Consider the following 17,247-nt stretch of genomic DNA (forward strand, 5'->3'; position numbering starts at 1 on the left):
TCTTCCTCCTAGATCACTGAAGCTTGAGGGGAGGAGTGTGATAAAGACCTTCCACAAAGGAATGTGCCTTATCCTTTCTTGGGATTAGAGGGGTTGGGGTGGGAGGGTGTGTGGATGAACTGGGAGGAGAAGAGGGAGTGGGAATGTGGATTGGTATTTTTTTTAAAAAAAAATCTAAAAAATTAAAAAAAAAAGACACCCATTTAGGACTAAGTTCTCCCGTCTTTCACTCTCAGCCAATTGTCCAGTTGTGGGGCTCTGTATTAATCACCATCTACTGAAAAAGAGCTTCTCTATAATGGGGTTTTATGTTGCACTTACTACAGGTATAGCAATATGTCATTAGGAGCCATTTTATTGCTATGTTCCTTTAACAGAATAACAATAGTAGGACCAGAGCCACGACCCTGCCTGCACCTGGAAAAGGTTAGTGTTTGGGCTCCTGGCTAGAGGGTTCTGCTCTCTAGGACCTAGCCCCTGGTGGCACATCCCAAGCCTCACTCCCACCCACTGAAGTCCCAGAGACCTGGTAGTAACCTCCCTACAACCCCAACCATCCCCCACCGGAGCCAAGACTCCACATTCACGGGGAGGAGTAACTACTGGAGGCCCTGCCTGTACCTGGAGGAGCAATCACGAAAGGCACAGGCCCTACCTGCACCAACTGGAGGAAGAGGGACCCCGAAGCCCAGACTCCACCTGTACCCACTGGAGGAAGAGATGGGAAGATGGCAGTGTAAGAATACATTCAACAACATAAAGAGCAATACAACACCAGAAACTAGTGGTTCCACAACAGCAAGACCTAAGCATCCTAACACAGGCGAAGCAGAAGAAAACAACCTTAAAAAATAACTTTATGAAGATGATAGAGGCCCTTAAAGAAGAAATCAAAAATTCTCTTAAAGAAGAGAAGGAAAAGGCAAAAAAAAAATTGGAAGAAATTAACAGTAGTAGGTTTTCCCCAAGGCCTGTGACCTATCTAGTCTCAGCTTCTTGGCTATTTTACCAGCATCAGGTATGTCTTCTATCTCATGGAATGGGCCTTAAATCCAATTTTTAAAAAGCAGTTGGTTCCTCCCATAACATTTGTGTCACTATTGCACCAGTATATCTTGCAGGCAGGTCACTGGTATAAGTCATAGGGTTTGTAGCTGGGAAATATTGATGATTGATGTACTGCTCTAGTAGCATGCATAATACCTTCCAGTACCATGAACTCTAGCCAGCAGGAGTGAAACTTCTAGTTAGGCACCAGATGAACTTCTCTATGTTCAAAGACATAAGTAAGTGTTAGTTAGCATCAGCAATAGGGTTTTACCATCAAGTGATAGCCTATTATGTTTTGGAGGTTCTCTAGGAACCCTTCAGCCAAAGACTAAGTATGATGTTCATGTGGGAGTCCCCTCTGTGTGCTGTGATCACCATTAATGAATAAAGAAACTGCCTTGGCCTGTTGATAGGGCAGAACTTAGGTAGGTGGGGAGGACTGGACTGAATGCTGGGAGGAAGAAGGACAGAGTCAGAGAGAAGCTATGGAGCCACCAGAGATAAACGTGCTGAAACTTTGCTGGTAGGCCACAACCTCGTAGTTATGCATGGAGATGGGTTAAATTAAGATGTTAGAGTTAGACAATAAGAAGCTAGAGCTAAGGGGCCAAGCAGTGATTTAAATAATATAGTTTCTATGTGGTTATTTTGGTTCTGGGCAGCCAGGACAAACAAGCTCATTCCTAGTGCATTGGGTATTTTACTTGGTAAAATAAAATGAATATCTGGAGCACAGTCTACCCCCATTATATGGTAACTAAAGTTAAACTACATTCATATATGTATCTATTAGTAAAAATGGCAATTCTACCAAAGGCAATTTATAGATTCAATGCAATCCCCATCAAGGTCCCATCAAAATTCTTCGCAGATCTTGAGAGGACAATAATCAACTTTATATGGAAAAACAAAAAACCTAGGATAGCCAAAACAATGCTATACAATAAAGGATCTTCTGGAGGCATTACCACCCCTGACTTCAAACTCTATTACAGAGCTACAGTGATGAAAACAGTGTGGTACTGGCATAAAAACAGAGAAGTCGACCAATGGAATCATATAGAAGACCCGAATTTTAACCCACAAACCTATGATCACCTCATTTTCGATAAAGGAGCTAAAAATATACAATGGAAGAAAGAAAGCATCTTCAACAAATGGTGCTGGCATAACTGGATGTCAACCTGTAGAAGAATGAAAATTGACCCATATCTATCACCATGCGCAAAACTCAAGTCCAAATGGATTAAAGACCTCAATATCAGTCAGAACACATTGAACCTGATAGAAGAGACAGTGGGAAGTACCCTACAACAGATGGGCACAGGAGATCGCTTCCTATGTGTAACCCCAGCAGCACAGACATTAAGGGCAACATTGAATAAATGGGACCTACTAAAACTGAGAAGCTTCTGTAAAGCAAAGGAAGCTTCTAAAGTAAGTTTCCATATATTTTTTCAAAAGGCCTTTAGTATTAGTTGTCCCTCCCAATATTCCCCCTTTACCTTACTCTCACATGTCCCTCCTCACTTAATCCTACCATTCTAGTTTTCCATTTATCACTTAATAATGCTGTATTTCTATTTTCTCTTACTTGAAAGTCCCCTTATTTTTCCCCTGGTCCTTACAGGCTACAGGCTACCTAACACGTGCGATAGTTCTAAATTAAATCTAAACTTAAATGCTAACATGCACATACAAGAAAAATATGCAAATATTTAACTTTCTGACCGGTGTTACCTCACTTGATATATTCTTTTCTAAGCCCACCCATTTAACTTCAAATTTCATAATTTTATTTTTCTTAGCATCCAGGTTATTTTTAATTTCTCACTATTATAAATAGAACTGCAATGAACATGACTGAGCAACTATGTCTGTAGTAGGATGGAGAGTTCTTTGGGGATATGTCCAAGAATGTGATAGCTATATCTTGTGGTAGATCTATTTGTTTTTTTTACTTTTATTGATTCTTTGTGAATTTCATATCATGTATTCTGTTCCCACTTATCTCCCTGTCCCTCACATCTGCCCTCTGACCTTGTAACCTCTCCCCCAAACAAAAATCAAATTTAGAAGAAAAACCAAACAAAATAAAGAAACAAAATTAGTCTGATTGGTAGATCAATTGCTTACATTTTGAGGAAACTCCATAAAGATTTGCATAGTAGCTGTACAAATTTGCACTCACACTAGCTATGGATGAGTGTTTCCCTTTCTCCTCATCTTCACCAGCATGTGCTGTCATTTGTTTTATTGATCTTGTCCATTTTGAATGTTATAAGATAAAAATATCAAAGTAGCTTTAGTTTTAATTTCCCTGATGGCTAATAATGTTGAATGTTTCTTTAAGTGTTTTTTTTTAGTTATTTGGGTTTCATCTTCTAAGAACTCTGTTTAATTCTGTACCCCACTTTTAATTGAGTCATTTGTTTTCTTAATGTTCAGTTAAGCTCTTTATATATTCTAATGTTCTAATATTATACAGTTCTAATGTTAAGTTTTATATGCTCTAGACTCAAGCTCTCTATCACACGTACAATTGATAAAGATATTTTCCATTCTGTGGGCTGATGCTTTGCCTGAATGATGGTGTCCTTTGCTGCACTGAGGATTTTCAGCTTGATGAAGTTTTACTTTTAATTGTTAGTCATAACTATGCTATGGGTGTCCTGCTCAGAAAGTCCTTTCCTGTGCCAATGAGTTTAAGACTATTCCTCACTTTCTCTCCTATAAGATTTAGGGTATCTGACCTTATGTTGAGGGCATTGCCCATTTGGAATTGAGTTTTGTACACGGTAATAAAAATAGATCTATTTGTATTCTACGTACAATCATCCAGTTTAACCAGCCCCATTTGTTGAAGATACTGACTTTTCTACAGTGTGTATATTTGGTACATTGTTAAAAGCGAGGTGTCCATAGATGTGTGGAATTAATCTATTCCATTGATAGACATATCTGTCTATGAATAATTACATTTTTATTTTTATAGATCTGTAATACAATTTGAAATCAAGGATGTTGATACCCCTGCCCAATCCTTTTATTATTCTGGATTGCTTTGGCTAGCTTAGGATTTCTACGCTTCCATATCAAGTTTAATATTATATTTTTAATTTCTGTGAATTATGTTAGAATTTTGTGAATTATGTTTGGAGATTTTACTGAATCTGTAGACTTCTTTTGGTAGGATGGTCATTTTCACACTTTGAATCATAAACATAGGAGAGTTTTTTGTCTTATGGGGCCTTTTTCAATTTCTTTCTTTGATGTCTTAAAATTTTTATTTTCCAAGTCTTGCTTGGTAAGAGTTATTCCAAGAAGTTTTATTTTATTTTTAAGGTTATTGTTAAAGGTACGTTTCTCTAATTTTTTCCCTTGGTATGTTTGTCATTTGCATACAGGAAGGCTATACATTTGTATTAATTTTGTATCATCTTACTTTTCTGAAAGTATGATCAATCAAAGTACAAGTTTCCTGGTAAAAATTTTTGGGTCATTTATGTAGACGATCATATCATTTGTAAATAAAGCTACTTTGACTTTTTTCCTTCTTATTGTAGTCCCTTGATTTCCTTCAGTTGTCTTACTACTGTAGCTAAGAATTCAAGTACTATACTAAACAGGTATGGAGAGAGTGAACATCTTTGCCTTGTTCCTGATTTTAGTGAAATTACTTTGAGTTTCTCTCCATTTTAACTGATGTTGGCTATATATTTGCTATAAATTGCCTTTATTATTTTTGTGTATGCCCCTTGTATCCCTAATTTCTTCAGGATTTTTACCATGAAGGAGTGTTAAGATTTTTGTGAAAGGTCTTTTCTGCATCTAATTAGATGACTATGTGTTTTTTTTCCTTTCAGTCTGTTTAAATGGTGGATACATTTATTAATTTACATATGTTGAACCATCCTTGCATCTCTAAGATGAAGACTACTTGATGATGGTGGATGATCTTTTTTAAACAGTTTTTTTTATTTTACATACAAACTCCAGTTTCCTCTCCCTCCCCTACTCCCATTTCCCCCACTCTACCCTTCATCCACTCTTAAGACAGAGAGGGTAAGACCTCCCAAGGGGAGTCAATAAAGACTGTCACACTGAAGCATCTAAGCTGAGCAAGTTAGATTCCAATTCCTCCACAGAGACTGGGCTCCAAAAAGCCAGTTCATACAGCAGGGATTCTTCTATTCAGTATTTTCTTAAGAATTTTTGCATCTATGTTCATAAGGGTTATTGATACACAATTTCTCTTTGTTGTTGTTGAGTCCTACTGTGAGTTGCTAAATTAGAGTTGGTGTAGGAGGTCCTTCTGTTTATGTGTTGCTTTCATGGTTGAATAAAGAAACTGCCTTGGCTTAGTTGATAGGACAGAACTTAGGTAGGCAGAATAGACAGAACTGAATATTGGGAAGAAGGGCAGAGTGGCAGATGCTATGGATCTCCTGCCTGAGACAGATGCTGGTTAGAATCTTGCTGGTAAGCCACAGTCATGTGGCAATACACAGATTAATGGAGATGGGCTAAATTAATATATAAGAGTTAGCCAGTAAAGTAAGAGACTAGAGATAATGGACCAGGCAGTAATTTATTAATATAATTTCTGTATGGTTATTGCAGGTGAAAGCTAGTTGGGCGGCCGGAACAAAGGGGACCCCTCTCCATGCAACACAGGGTAATAGTGGCTTCAGGAAAATAATTTTTAAGTATTCTCCTGGTTTCTAATACAGAATAAAGTGAGGAGTGATGGCATTAGTTCTGTGATGGTCTATCTTAATTTTGTACTGAGTCAATCATGCCCTGGGCTAGTTTGTTGTTAGAAAATGTTAATTTTTTGCTTCTATTTCTATTGGAGTTATGGGTCTCTTTAAATTGTTTATTTCACAATGATTTAACTTTGGTATTATGGTAAGTCATATACATCAAGAAATCTATCGGGTGTTTTTTTAAAAAAAAATGTTTTCCAGTTTGTTGGAATACAGATTTTAAAATATATCCTTAAGACTCTATGAATTTCCTTAATGTCTATTATAAGAACTGAATTCCTTTTTCATACATAGTATTACTAATGTAGAATCTTTCTTTTGGCTAATTTTGCTAAATGTGTGTTGATCTTGTTGATAGTTCTCAAAGAATTAACTCTTTGTTTCATTGAGTCTTTGTATTATTTTTTGATTGTTGTTTCTATTTTATTGATTTCGGCTGTAAGTTTGATAATTTATTCCCATCTGCTCCATTTCGGTATTATTTCTCCTAGTTTTTCTAAAACTTTCCAAACGTATCTTTAAGTAATTAATATGAGATCTCTCCAGTTTTTATGTATGTGCCATAAGTTTGACTCAAAAAAAAAAAAACTGCCGTCATTGAGTCCCATAGGTTTGAACATGTTGAGTTTCATTTTCATTCAATTCTAAAAGTTTTTAACTTTCTTCATTTTATCATGACACATTTTTTACTCAGTTGTGAGTTGTTTAGTTTCCATGATTTGTAGGCTTCCTGTTGTTTCTGTTGTTGATATCCAGCTTTAATACACTGTAGGAAGTATGGTGTTATTTCAATTTTATTTATCTGACAAGACTTAATTTGTGGCCCAATATTTGGTCAATTTTGTTGCAATAGCTGCTAAGAAGGTATATTCTTTTGTGTTCATATGAAATGTTCTCTAAATATCTTCTAGGTCCATTTGATTTATGATGAAATTTAAATTAAGCATTTCTCTGTTTAGTTTTTGTATGGATTATCTGTCTAAGGAGAGAGTAGGTTATTGAAGTCACCCACTATCACCTTGTTGGGGTCAACATGTACCTTTAGATATAGCAATGTTTGCTGCTGTTTTAATGATGCTGGGTTTCTTTCTATTGAGTGCATAAATATTTAGAAGTGTATTATTCTCTTTGTGGATTTTTCCTTTGATTAATTTGTAGTGTCCATCCCTATCTCTTTTGATCAGTTTTGGTTTAAAGTCTATTTTGTCAGATATCAAAATAACTTTGCCTGCTTGCTTCTTGGCTCCATTTGCCTAGAATGCCTTTTTCTACCCTTTCACCCTAAGGTGATAACAGTCCATTATGGAGAGATATGTTTCTTGGATTTAGCAGGAAGATGGATACTGTTTTCTAATCCAGTCTATTAATCCATATCTTTTTAAATTGAGAAATTGAGACAATTTATTGAGAGCTATTATTCAACATTTTTACTAATTCCTCTTATTTTACTTTGACATTGTTCCCCCTTTTTTAATAGATAACCCTTTATTATTTATTTATTTATTTATTTATTTATTTATTTATTTATTTATTATGTATACAATATTCTGTCTGTGTGTATGTCTGCAGACCTCATTCCAGATGGTTGTAAGCCACCATGTGGTTGCCGGGAATTGAACTCAGGACCTTTGGAAGAGCAGGCAGTGCTCTTAATCATGGGACCATCTCTCCAGCCCCATTGTTCCCCTTTTATGATAAACTTTTTTTGCATTTTATTAGGCTGACTTTCTCTTCAGCCTGGTTTTCATTCCATTGTCTTCTATAGACCTGGATTGGTGGAAGAAAATGCTTAAATTTGTTCTCATCATATTTTTTGTTCTTTTCAGTTAATTGTCATTCATAGTTTTTCTGGGTATAAGATTCTAGACTGGCACCTGTGGTCTTTCAGGGCTTGTATGCCATCTGTTCAGGCCCTTCTATCTTTCTGAATCTTCATTAAAAAGTCAGACGTTGTTCTATAATTATATTTTGACTTAGTCTTATATTTATATTTTGACTTAGTTTATATTTGCCTTAGTCTTTCCCCTTATATCTTTTAATATCCTTTTTTTGTTCATTACATTTAAAGTTTGACTATTATGTGTAGTATAGAGTTTCTTTTCTGGTTCTGTTCATCTGGTGTTCTGTTTGCCTCTTGTAACATGATAGACATCTCTTTCTTTAGATAGGAGAAATGTTGTCAATCAGTGAAAAAAGAGGCCATAAATTTGATGGCAGGAGCGGGGCATTGCATTGGATGGTTTGGAGGGAATAAAAGGAAGGGAAATGTTACAATTTTATTATAATCCCCAAAAAATAAAATTAAAAATAATAATTAAATATTTTTCTGTGCCTTTGATTTTGATATCCTATTCTTCTAGACCTGTTACTTATAGGGGTTTTGGGTTTATTCCTATTGTCTCAGATTTCCTGGCTATTTCGTGCCTAAATTTATTTTTAGTTTTAAAATTTACTTTTACTGAACCATCCATTTCATCTACCTCATGCTAAGGACCCAATATTTACTCTTCTATGTCTTTTAATCTGTTAGTGAGGCTTACTTAGGAGTTTTTTGTTTGATTTCCTGAGTTTCTAATTTCGAGTTGATTTCAGTTTGGCTTTTATTAGGAATTCTATTTCTTTGTTTAATTCTACTTTCATATCTTAAATTGTTTTCCTTATGTCATTAAACTGTCTGTTCCTGGTTTTGAGACATTTCTTCATATCTTCATTAGGTCTAAGCATCTAGAATTACAACATTTGTGGTTTTTCTTGGTATAGCTATCTGCTCTTGCCTTTTATTTAGTTAAGTGTTCAGTTCCCTAAAGAAGCTTCTATTTTTTTTTTCTTACAGGGCAGGGCTACTAGCAACAAACTCCTTTAATTTCTGCTTGTCTGAGAAAGTTTTTTTCCTTCACTTTTAAAAAATAATTTTGGGGGCAGAGGATTCTAGTTTGATGTGGGTTAGATCTCTCAATTTTTAAATTGTATTGTATTTTCTTCCTGCTTTCATGTTTTCTGAGAAGTCAAATATGAGTAAGTCTATTTTTTCCTCTGATTTATTTCAATACTTTTTCCTTTCCTTTGGTCTTCTGTGGGTTTTTTTTATGATACACTTAGCTTTAATTTCATTTGGTTTGACTTGGTTTCATCTGTTGTTCTACCATCTGTTTGGACATTTAGTTGAGCTCCCCACATCTGTGATTTGGTATCTGATAATAACTTGAAGAAATTCGCAGTCATTTTTGCTTCAAATATCCTCATTTTCACCTTTTAACACTCACATATGGCATACATTACCGGGTTTTAGCTGCCTCACAGTTCCTGGATTTTCTTTCTATGCTACAAAGTTTCCAAGTTTGGGGATTTGGGGTTGTTATGTTTGTTTTGTTTTGTTGTCCTTTTGCTTTCTACTTCCAGAAGTTTCTAACATATACTCAAGCTTAAGATCTTTTCTCTCCCATTTTTTTGACCTTCATTATAGACACCTGATTCAGGTTTTCTTCACAACTATTGATTCCTACAAAGGTTCTGCTTGAAGGTCTCTTACCTGCTAAGATGTGAGTCTCTATATTTGCCCCATTAGTTCAACCCATGGCTCAGTGGTTTTCAACAGCATGTCAGTTCTCTGCTATATCTAAGAAAGATTGTTGTTTTTCAGTTTTCTTAATTGTTCATAATGGGGTTATATAATTCCTAAGCTATTTGCATGCTAAGACAGAAACGAGAAGTCCCAACTTTGAACGCCAGTTTTGTACATGCATAATTCCACAATACCATGTTTTAAGCATTGATATTAACCCACTGAGTTGTGTGGACCTTCCCATTTCATTGCACAATTTAAAAATAAAACCTTCATTTTAATATTCCTGAATGATATCATCAAGAAGCTACGTAGTTTATTGTAAAGGAAACATATTTCACAAAGTTCTAATTTTAATCGGAAAGCTTAAATTTTATCATTGGTCACATATATTATCAACTGTTTGCCATGAACTAAGAGATTCATCTCATTAAATTTTTAGAAAGAAGTCTGTAACCTGTTTATGTTTTGAATAATCACAGTTGCTCTGTTCATTGCTCCTTTTTATATAAACGATAATTCATGAAATAGTGATTAGTTTGGGTCATAATGAAAACATATATACAGCAACCATCATTCTTCTTTATGCTGTAAAAGTATCAAATTACATGTCAAGATTTAATCAAGTTATGATTTTCATAAAGAATTTTAAAGTAAAACTGACTTTTTAATGTGATGCCCAGTTAATTGTTGTGCTGGAAAACCTATAAAATACAGCATATACAATTCTGTATAGTATATAATATTTAAAATAAAAACAAACAGCACCATTACTGGCTCACTCATTATCACTTGTTACTTTAGAGTGTACTCTTTCTACTTATGTAAAACAATCAGTAGGAAACACTGTGCTCTGCTGTATTCAAGCAGCTGTTTCACACATTTCGTGTTTGCTGTGTCTCTGAACAGCATTGATCCATATAATTTTGGCTTGCATAAGAATGCTATGTGATATTTAAATAATAATGAAATTGACTAAAGATACATTTCTCAGAATGTACATCTTCCACACTTGCATCTTCACTCCAAATTTTAAGTGACAAACACCAGATGTTGATTATATAATCTTGGAGATTTCACTTACTCTGACCCTCAGGTTTCTCGCCTATAAAATGGGATTATTTGTAAAGTGTTATAAAGGGGAAAGATACTCTAAAGAACATCACCTGGTAGATATTCAGATGGTAGTTCTCAATATCTAAAAATGAAAAATCAAAACAAAACAATTTGGTGACCTAGAATCAAGAATGAAGGTGAAAGAAAAAGCCTCATAGGACTGCAAGGTGGGCAAACACAGTCAAAAGGATTGTTGACAATGTGCTATTAGGTTATACAAAATGGACACTGTACTTACAGTTTCAAATGGCAAGTGTGTTGGTAATTACATTTTCCATTATTCAGACACTGCAACTGGAACTGACAAAAATTATACTACCTTGTAACAACATATTTGTTAAAAGGTCAGTTTCAGAGAAAGACTAGAAAGCCTTTGTCACCTGGGCCACATACAACAAATCTAATGTTAGCACTCAGATTCAAGTTTAATGTCTCCTTGAGCTAGGTCATAATATATTTAAGGTTAGTCTGGGAAGGAAGGGAGGGAGGGACGGAGGGAGACTGGTATGTCTTAGTTACTTTTCTCATTTCAGTGACACAACACCTTCTAAGAGAGCACTTAGTTTTGCTTACAATTTGAGTGGATGCAGTCCATCACGGCGGTGAAGATGCGGCAGCAGGACTGTGAGATGTTTGCTCAAGCTGCATCTGAAGTCAAGGAACAGAAAGCAGATTTAAAAAAAAGTCATCAGGCCATAAAACCCAAATTCCATCCCCCAAGAACCAATTTCTAAGCAATTTTCTGTCTCCTAAAGGTTCCTCAACCCTCTTAAAACACTATGAACACCTGGAAACCAAACTGTTAAATGGGTGCGCTTGGGGAACAGATCATATTCAAGGTGCAACCTCAATCTCCAGATAGTTTGTTGGAAGAAGTGTACTGTACTTTAAGAATCTATTTTTGGTAGTAAGCCTAGCCTTTAATGGCTGAGCCATCACTCTAGCCCTCATATACCTATTGTACAACATCAATGAACAATGTTTCTTTCCCAAGTTAATTCATACCTGGAATGATTATATCTGCAGTTCCACTTTAAGGTTCTACCTGGTAAAATCTGATTTACGTGATCTAACTTGTATTGGTTAAATTTTCTGTTGCCTTGATATAAAACAAGGTCATCTGAGAAGAGGGAAATTCAACTGAGAAAATGCATCTACTATATTGGTCCATAGGCAAGACTGCAGGGGGATTTTCATGGTTAATGACTGATATGGGAGGTCCCAGCCCATCGTATGTGATGCTACCTCTGGCTTGTATAAGAAATCAGGCCGAACAATTGATGAGGAACAAGCCAGTAAGAAGTATTCCTTTATGACCTCTGCTTCAGTTCCTGTCTCTAGGTTCCTGCTCTGATGTCCCTAAATGAGGGAATGTAAGTTGTAAGGCAAAATAGGGCGTTTCCTCCCAATTTACATTTAGTCATGGTCTTTATCATAGCAATAGAAAGCAAATTAAGACAGAACTGCATTGTTAGTGTCCTAAATCAACGTTATTCCATTTTTCCTCTACCATTTTGACAGGCTATGATAATGGCTAAAGTTAACAAGATGAAAGATGTTACTGGCCTGAATGCAAGAAATGAGGATATTTTAAAGAAAATCTGTGGCCCTCCCTTGGACCATCAAATTATTGAAACAACAGACCCAAGAAATTACAGTTTCCTTAGGATCCTCACACTAAGAAGAGAAAAGGGCTAAAGCCTTAGGGCCCAACAGAGGAGGAACTTATCTCCAGGAAAGACTGACAACTGGTCACTGACATTGCAGGAGAGACTGACCTAGTGGATACTAGAGCTAAGACGGTGGTGGGCAGGACATACACACCTTGGTAGCAGTCATTAGTTATGCATTTATCTTGTCTTCTATTTAAGCTTTTCCCTCATGTTGGGACCCTGAAGATTTGTGGGACCCACTGAATCTCTGTCCCTCTTCTCAATATGGTCCCCACTGAATAAATATTCCTCTATTTTTCTCTGCCTTCCATTATTCATTTGACTGTGTTATTTGGTCTATCAAGGACAGATGGTTGAGCTTGGCTTGTTAAGGCTAACAGTATAGGCTCTGACCCTAACTCCAGTAACAATCTGATTCACATAATTTTCCTGTGGCTTCTAAAATAAGTTACTACAGAGTTGCTGGCTTAAAATAACAAACATCCTCTCACTTCGGAGGAAGGTAGAAGCTAAAAATCAATGTCACTTAGGAAAAAAAAATCAATGTATCAGCAGGGTAACATTTGCTCCACAGTTTCAAGTTTTGAAGCTGCACTCTTAGCTTGTGACACTCTCAAAGCCATGAGGACAGTGTTAAAGTCATCATTTGACAGTTTGATCATTTAACCATCATTTAAATAGCAGGAGAAGATACTCTAAAGAGGGACACCTGTGCTCTTCATTTTGGGTATCAGACTATTGAAACAATGGGCTCCCAGGAATTAAAATTTCTCCAGTAAGTTCATGCTAGAAAAAGGGAAGCCCTGGTGACAACAAGAGAAGTCACTTCTCTCCCTGGGAGATATTACACAAATCTCTGATAATTTATCAAACCACTTTGCAAGACAAATGAGATCAAACAAAGGTAGTGAGAAAGGCCACACTTTCATCAAGACTATCTAACTATGCATACCTCTTACCCCCTAGGTAAAGGAAAATCTCATTCCAGTACCCTGAAGATTGACTGGGAGTTCACTGGACCTTTTATTTGTTTCTCTTCCCAATGCAGCCACTTTGACTAAAATCTCCTTTCTCTACTTTTCCTATTACTTATGTTTTAATGGAGGAATAGCAGAGTGAGTCTTGTTTGTTCAGCTGTTAAGGTCAGGCTTTTACTCTAAAAGCTCCAGTAACAGTTACATTGTCAGTTTTTCTGGCCCAACTTCCTCTGTCTCCCTCATCTAGTGGCCGCTGTGATGACATTAAAGTCCACCAACATAATCCAGGGTCATTATCATGTCTCACAATACTTAATGAACATCTTAAGGGCCCCCTTTACAATATTGGATAATAGTCATTCATTCACTCCAGGAATGAAACCTGATAAATTTGCAAGCTTTTATTAGTCTACAGTGGCCAGAGTGTAGGGAAAAGTAGGCCAAACTTTAACTTACTTTTTAAACATTCTGAACAATGTAACTTCAACAGCCATCAAAATCATATACATAGTTACTTGTTACTTAATTGTTACTTAAATGCAAGTCTCTCTATTGCTGTTTTTTCAGACGTCTCTTCTGTCGGCCCATATTTCTACATGGTGTGACAGCCAAGTTTTTGGGCCATGGTTGGTATCCAGAACAGTCACGTACCCTGCCAGACAGGTTGTTGCTACCCTAACAAAAGCCCAGGTTATGCTGCCCCTTTTCTTTTGTAATTATGTAGATCACCTGAGAAGAGGTGTTAATCCCAAACTAGTGACTCAGCTGCAGGGGTAGTCCAGAATGTTAATGAACTTCCACCTTAGTTTACCTTGGGGGATAAAAGGTGTTTGGATAATAAACACGGACAGAAGGATGATCTTTAGGATTTGAATGAAGCCTGAGACTCCCTTCTGATATTGCAGTTTGAACTGTGTCAATTATTTCCACGCGCCTCCGTGCCGCACAGAGAGGGAAAAGTAGTGCATCGGACCCCGACACTCTTCCCCCCTTTTAAATGCTTGTACCTAAATCTAGATTAAAAGCTTTATTTTATAAACTCCAATTTTTCTTCATACTGACTCCTACAAAATTCTTTAATCTCGTATTTTTTAAATTAAAGTATCATTATATAATTTCCCCTATACCTTTCTTCCCTCCTACTCCTTCCATACCCCCCCACTTGCTCTCTGTCTCAAATACATGGTCTCTGGTCTTTTTTCTTTAATAGTTGTTTTACACACAGATACACACACACACACCAGGCACATATGTGTATACAATCTTTTCAGCCCATAAGGTTACTTGGAACAAGGTGCCTGCTGTGAGACTGCATTTCCTAGAACTAGAAATGTGAAGGAAGCCGGCAGTGGTGGGTGGTGGTGCACACCTTTAATCCCAGCCCCCCCCCCCCGGGGGGGGGCAGGCTGGTCTCTGAGTTCAAGGTCAGCTTGGTCTACAAGAGCTAGTTTCAGGACAGGTTCCAACGCTAAAGAGAAACCCTGTCTCAAAAAACAAAGAAAGAAATGTGAAGGAAGCTATCCCTATAACATTGCAATAGTATGGCTGCTAAATACCGGAATAAGAGCAATACCAACTGGCATGCTAATATGAGAGAAGGAACTCACCCTGGGTCCCAACACATTAGTCAAAGAACTACAAGCAAATAAGGGCTGCTGAGAGCCAGAGGACTAGTATTCCTCAGGGAAGAGTCCTGCAGCTAGTTAGCCAATACCAAGTGGACAGTTTGGAAATCATATACACAAGTAATATTAGAGGGATTTTTTTCTATAGTACATTAAGAATTTAGGCCAAATAAAGGTTTCTAGGAAGAACTCTCAGGCCACTATAGCTGGCATCATAGGGCTGCATGTCTCACTAATGCTGACAGTAGGTGTGCCAGACACTGTTCTAAACAGAGTACGTATATTGGCTCTTTTAATTCTGTAACTCAACGAGGAAGAGATCATGTATTAATTATCACCATTTTCCAGAAGTAAGTAAGTAAGAAGGTACAACCTACATAACCCATTCAGAATCCCAGATTCTAATAAACTGTCAGGTCAAGTTCAAACATAGGCAGTCTGGCTCTGGAGCACCTAACAGCCACTACAGTATCTTCGTAAGACAGCAGGGAATAGACAATACATTCAGGAGGAAATAAAAGAATATCCTTAAGTTACTAAATTATTATCAAGTAGAAGAAGTATTGCAAATATTCTGTATCATTATTCAAAACTAGACCAAGAACAAGAGCTGCAAATTATACCATCTGAAGACATTCCTGGATCATTATAAATCAGCACTGTGAGTGTGAATCTCCCATCAATGGAAACTGAGCAGGATGGAAACAGGTAACGTTTAAAAATGTTCTAAAATCTTGATGGAGAGCTAAGAGACTACATGTCTCTTGAGGTAGACATGGGGGTAAGACGTAGCCATCTGCATAATCGTTAAAGGATGATGCTAGAACTGTACTTTACATGACTACTCAAAACATACTAGATACAACATGACTAACAAAGATGCTTGCAAACTACGCTTTTCTTCATTATAAAGGCATTTTTATATGTGAAACTGCATGTTACTAACATGCATCTGATTCCATTACAAATCCTTAAAATCCAAATAAAAATAGAAAGAGGGAGCAAACCTGGCCTAGTTTCATTTGGTTGCTTTTAAAAAGTACCCTGAGAAAAACCAACTTTGGGGGGAGTTTACTTGAGCCTGGAATTCTAAGATTTAGTCTATTACAGTAGAGAGGCACGGTGTCAGAAACTTGAAACAGCTAGTCACATCACATTCACATTCAAGAGCAGAGAGAAAAGAATGCCTGCATGCCTACTTGTATTCACCTTCTCTGATATTCTTACACAGTTCAGGAACCTTACATAGGGAATGGTGCCACTCACAGTAGACTAAATCTTCCCACATGAATTCATGTAATTCAAACAATTACCCCTGGACCTACCCACAGGCTGACCTGATCCACACAATCGCCCTATGAAACTCTCTTTCCAGGTGATTCTAAGTTATATCAAAATGACAATTAAAAGTAACCATCACATACAAGCCTCAAATTGCCCTTAGTTTTAGCTGCCCCTCCTTAAGATTTTCTCTGTTGACCCAATCTTCCCTCCCCCATTATTTAAGCTTCTTAAAATGTGCACATAATATGAAAGAAATATAAATAGAATTACCAAATAACAGGAGACACAAAGCCCCAACTAGGAATCACTCATCATCAAATGAAACTTCCAATATAAGTAAAATTCACTGATTATATGTTCATCTCATACCTCTGACTCCATCATTTTTTAAATTTATTTATTTATTAAAGATTTCTGTCTCTTCCCCGCCACGGCTTCCCATTTCCCTTCCCCTCCCCCAATCGAGTCCTCCTCCCTCCACAGCCCGAAGAGCAATCAGGGTTCCCTGCCCTGTGGAAAGTCCAAGGACCACCCACCTCCATCCAGGTCTAGTAAGGTGAGCATCCAAACTGCCTAGGCTCCCACAAAGCCAGTACGTGCAGTAGGATCAAAAACCCATTGCCATTGTTCTTGAGTTCTCAGTAGTCCTCATTGTCCGCTATGTTCAGCAAGTCTGGCTTTATCCCATGTTTTTTCAGACCCAGGCCAGCTGGCCTTGGTGAATTCCCGAAAGAACATCCCCATTGTCTCAGTGTGTGGGTGCACCCCTCGCGGTCCTGAGTTCCTTGCTCGTGCTCTCTCACCTTCTGCTCCTGCTTTGGACCTTGAGATTTCTTGCTCCAATGTGGGTCTCTGTCTCTGTCTCCTTTCATCGCCTGATGAAGGTTAATATTCAGGAGGATGTCTATATGTTTGTCTTTGGGTTCTCCTTCTTATTTAGCTTCTCTAGGATCACGAAATATAGGCTCAATGTCCTTTATTTATGGCTAGAAACCAAATATGAGTGAATGTCTTTATCAAACCCCTCCCCTCAAGGCTTAGAGATCTAAGTGGAAGAAAAGGTGGAAAGATTTTAAGCTGTCAGAGGTGGTGAACTACTGCAAGGAAACAGTGTCGCCCACGCACAAGAGGCCTGATGTGTGCAACGACTCACACACACCATGATAGCACACACAAGGCCTGAGCAATTCA

General features: G+C 37.2%; 1 protein-coding gene across 2 annotated transcripts in view; it reads right to left on the reverse strand.

Moving 5' to 3' along the window:
- Window positions 1-17,247, reverse strand: part of Zc3h12b (zinc finger CCCH-type containing 12B) — a 199,980-nt gene that overhangs the window by 153,596 nt on the left and 29,137 nt on the right. For both annotated transcript variants that reach the window (XM_013355308.2, XM_026778207.1), the window contains one exon: window positions 11,071-11,145. The gene's annotated coding sequence lies outside the window, so the exon portion shown is untranslated. The remainder of the gene's footprint in view (window positions 1-11,070; window positions 11,146-17,247) is intronic.

The sequence above is a fragment of the Microtus ochrogaster genome, unplaced genomic scaffold (assembly GCF_000317375.1).
Source record: "Microtus ochrogaster isolate Prairie Vole_2 unplaced genomic scaffold, MicOch1.0 UNK112, whole genome shotgun sequence".
In the NCBI taxonomy this organism is placed as follows: Eukaryota; Metazoa; Chordata; class Mammalia; order Rodentia; family Cricetidae; genus Microtus; species Microtus ochrogaster.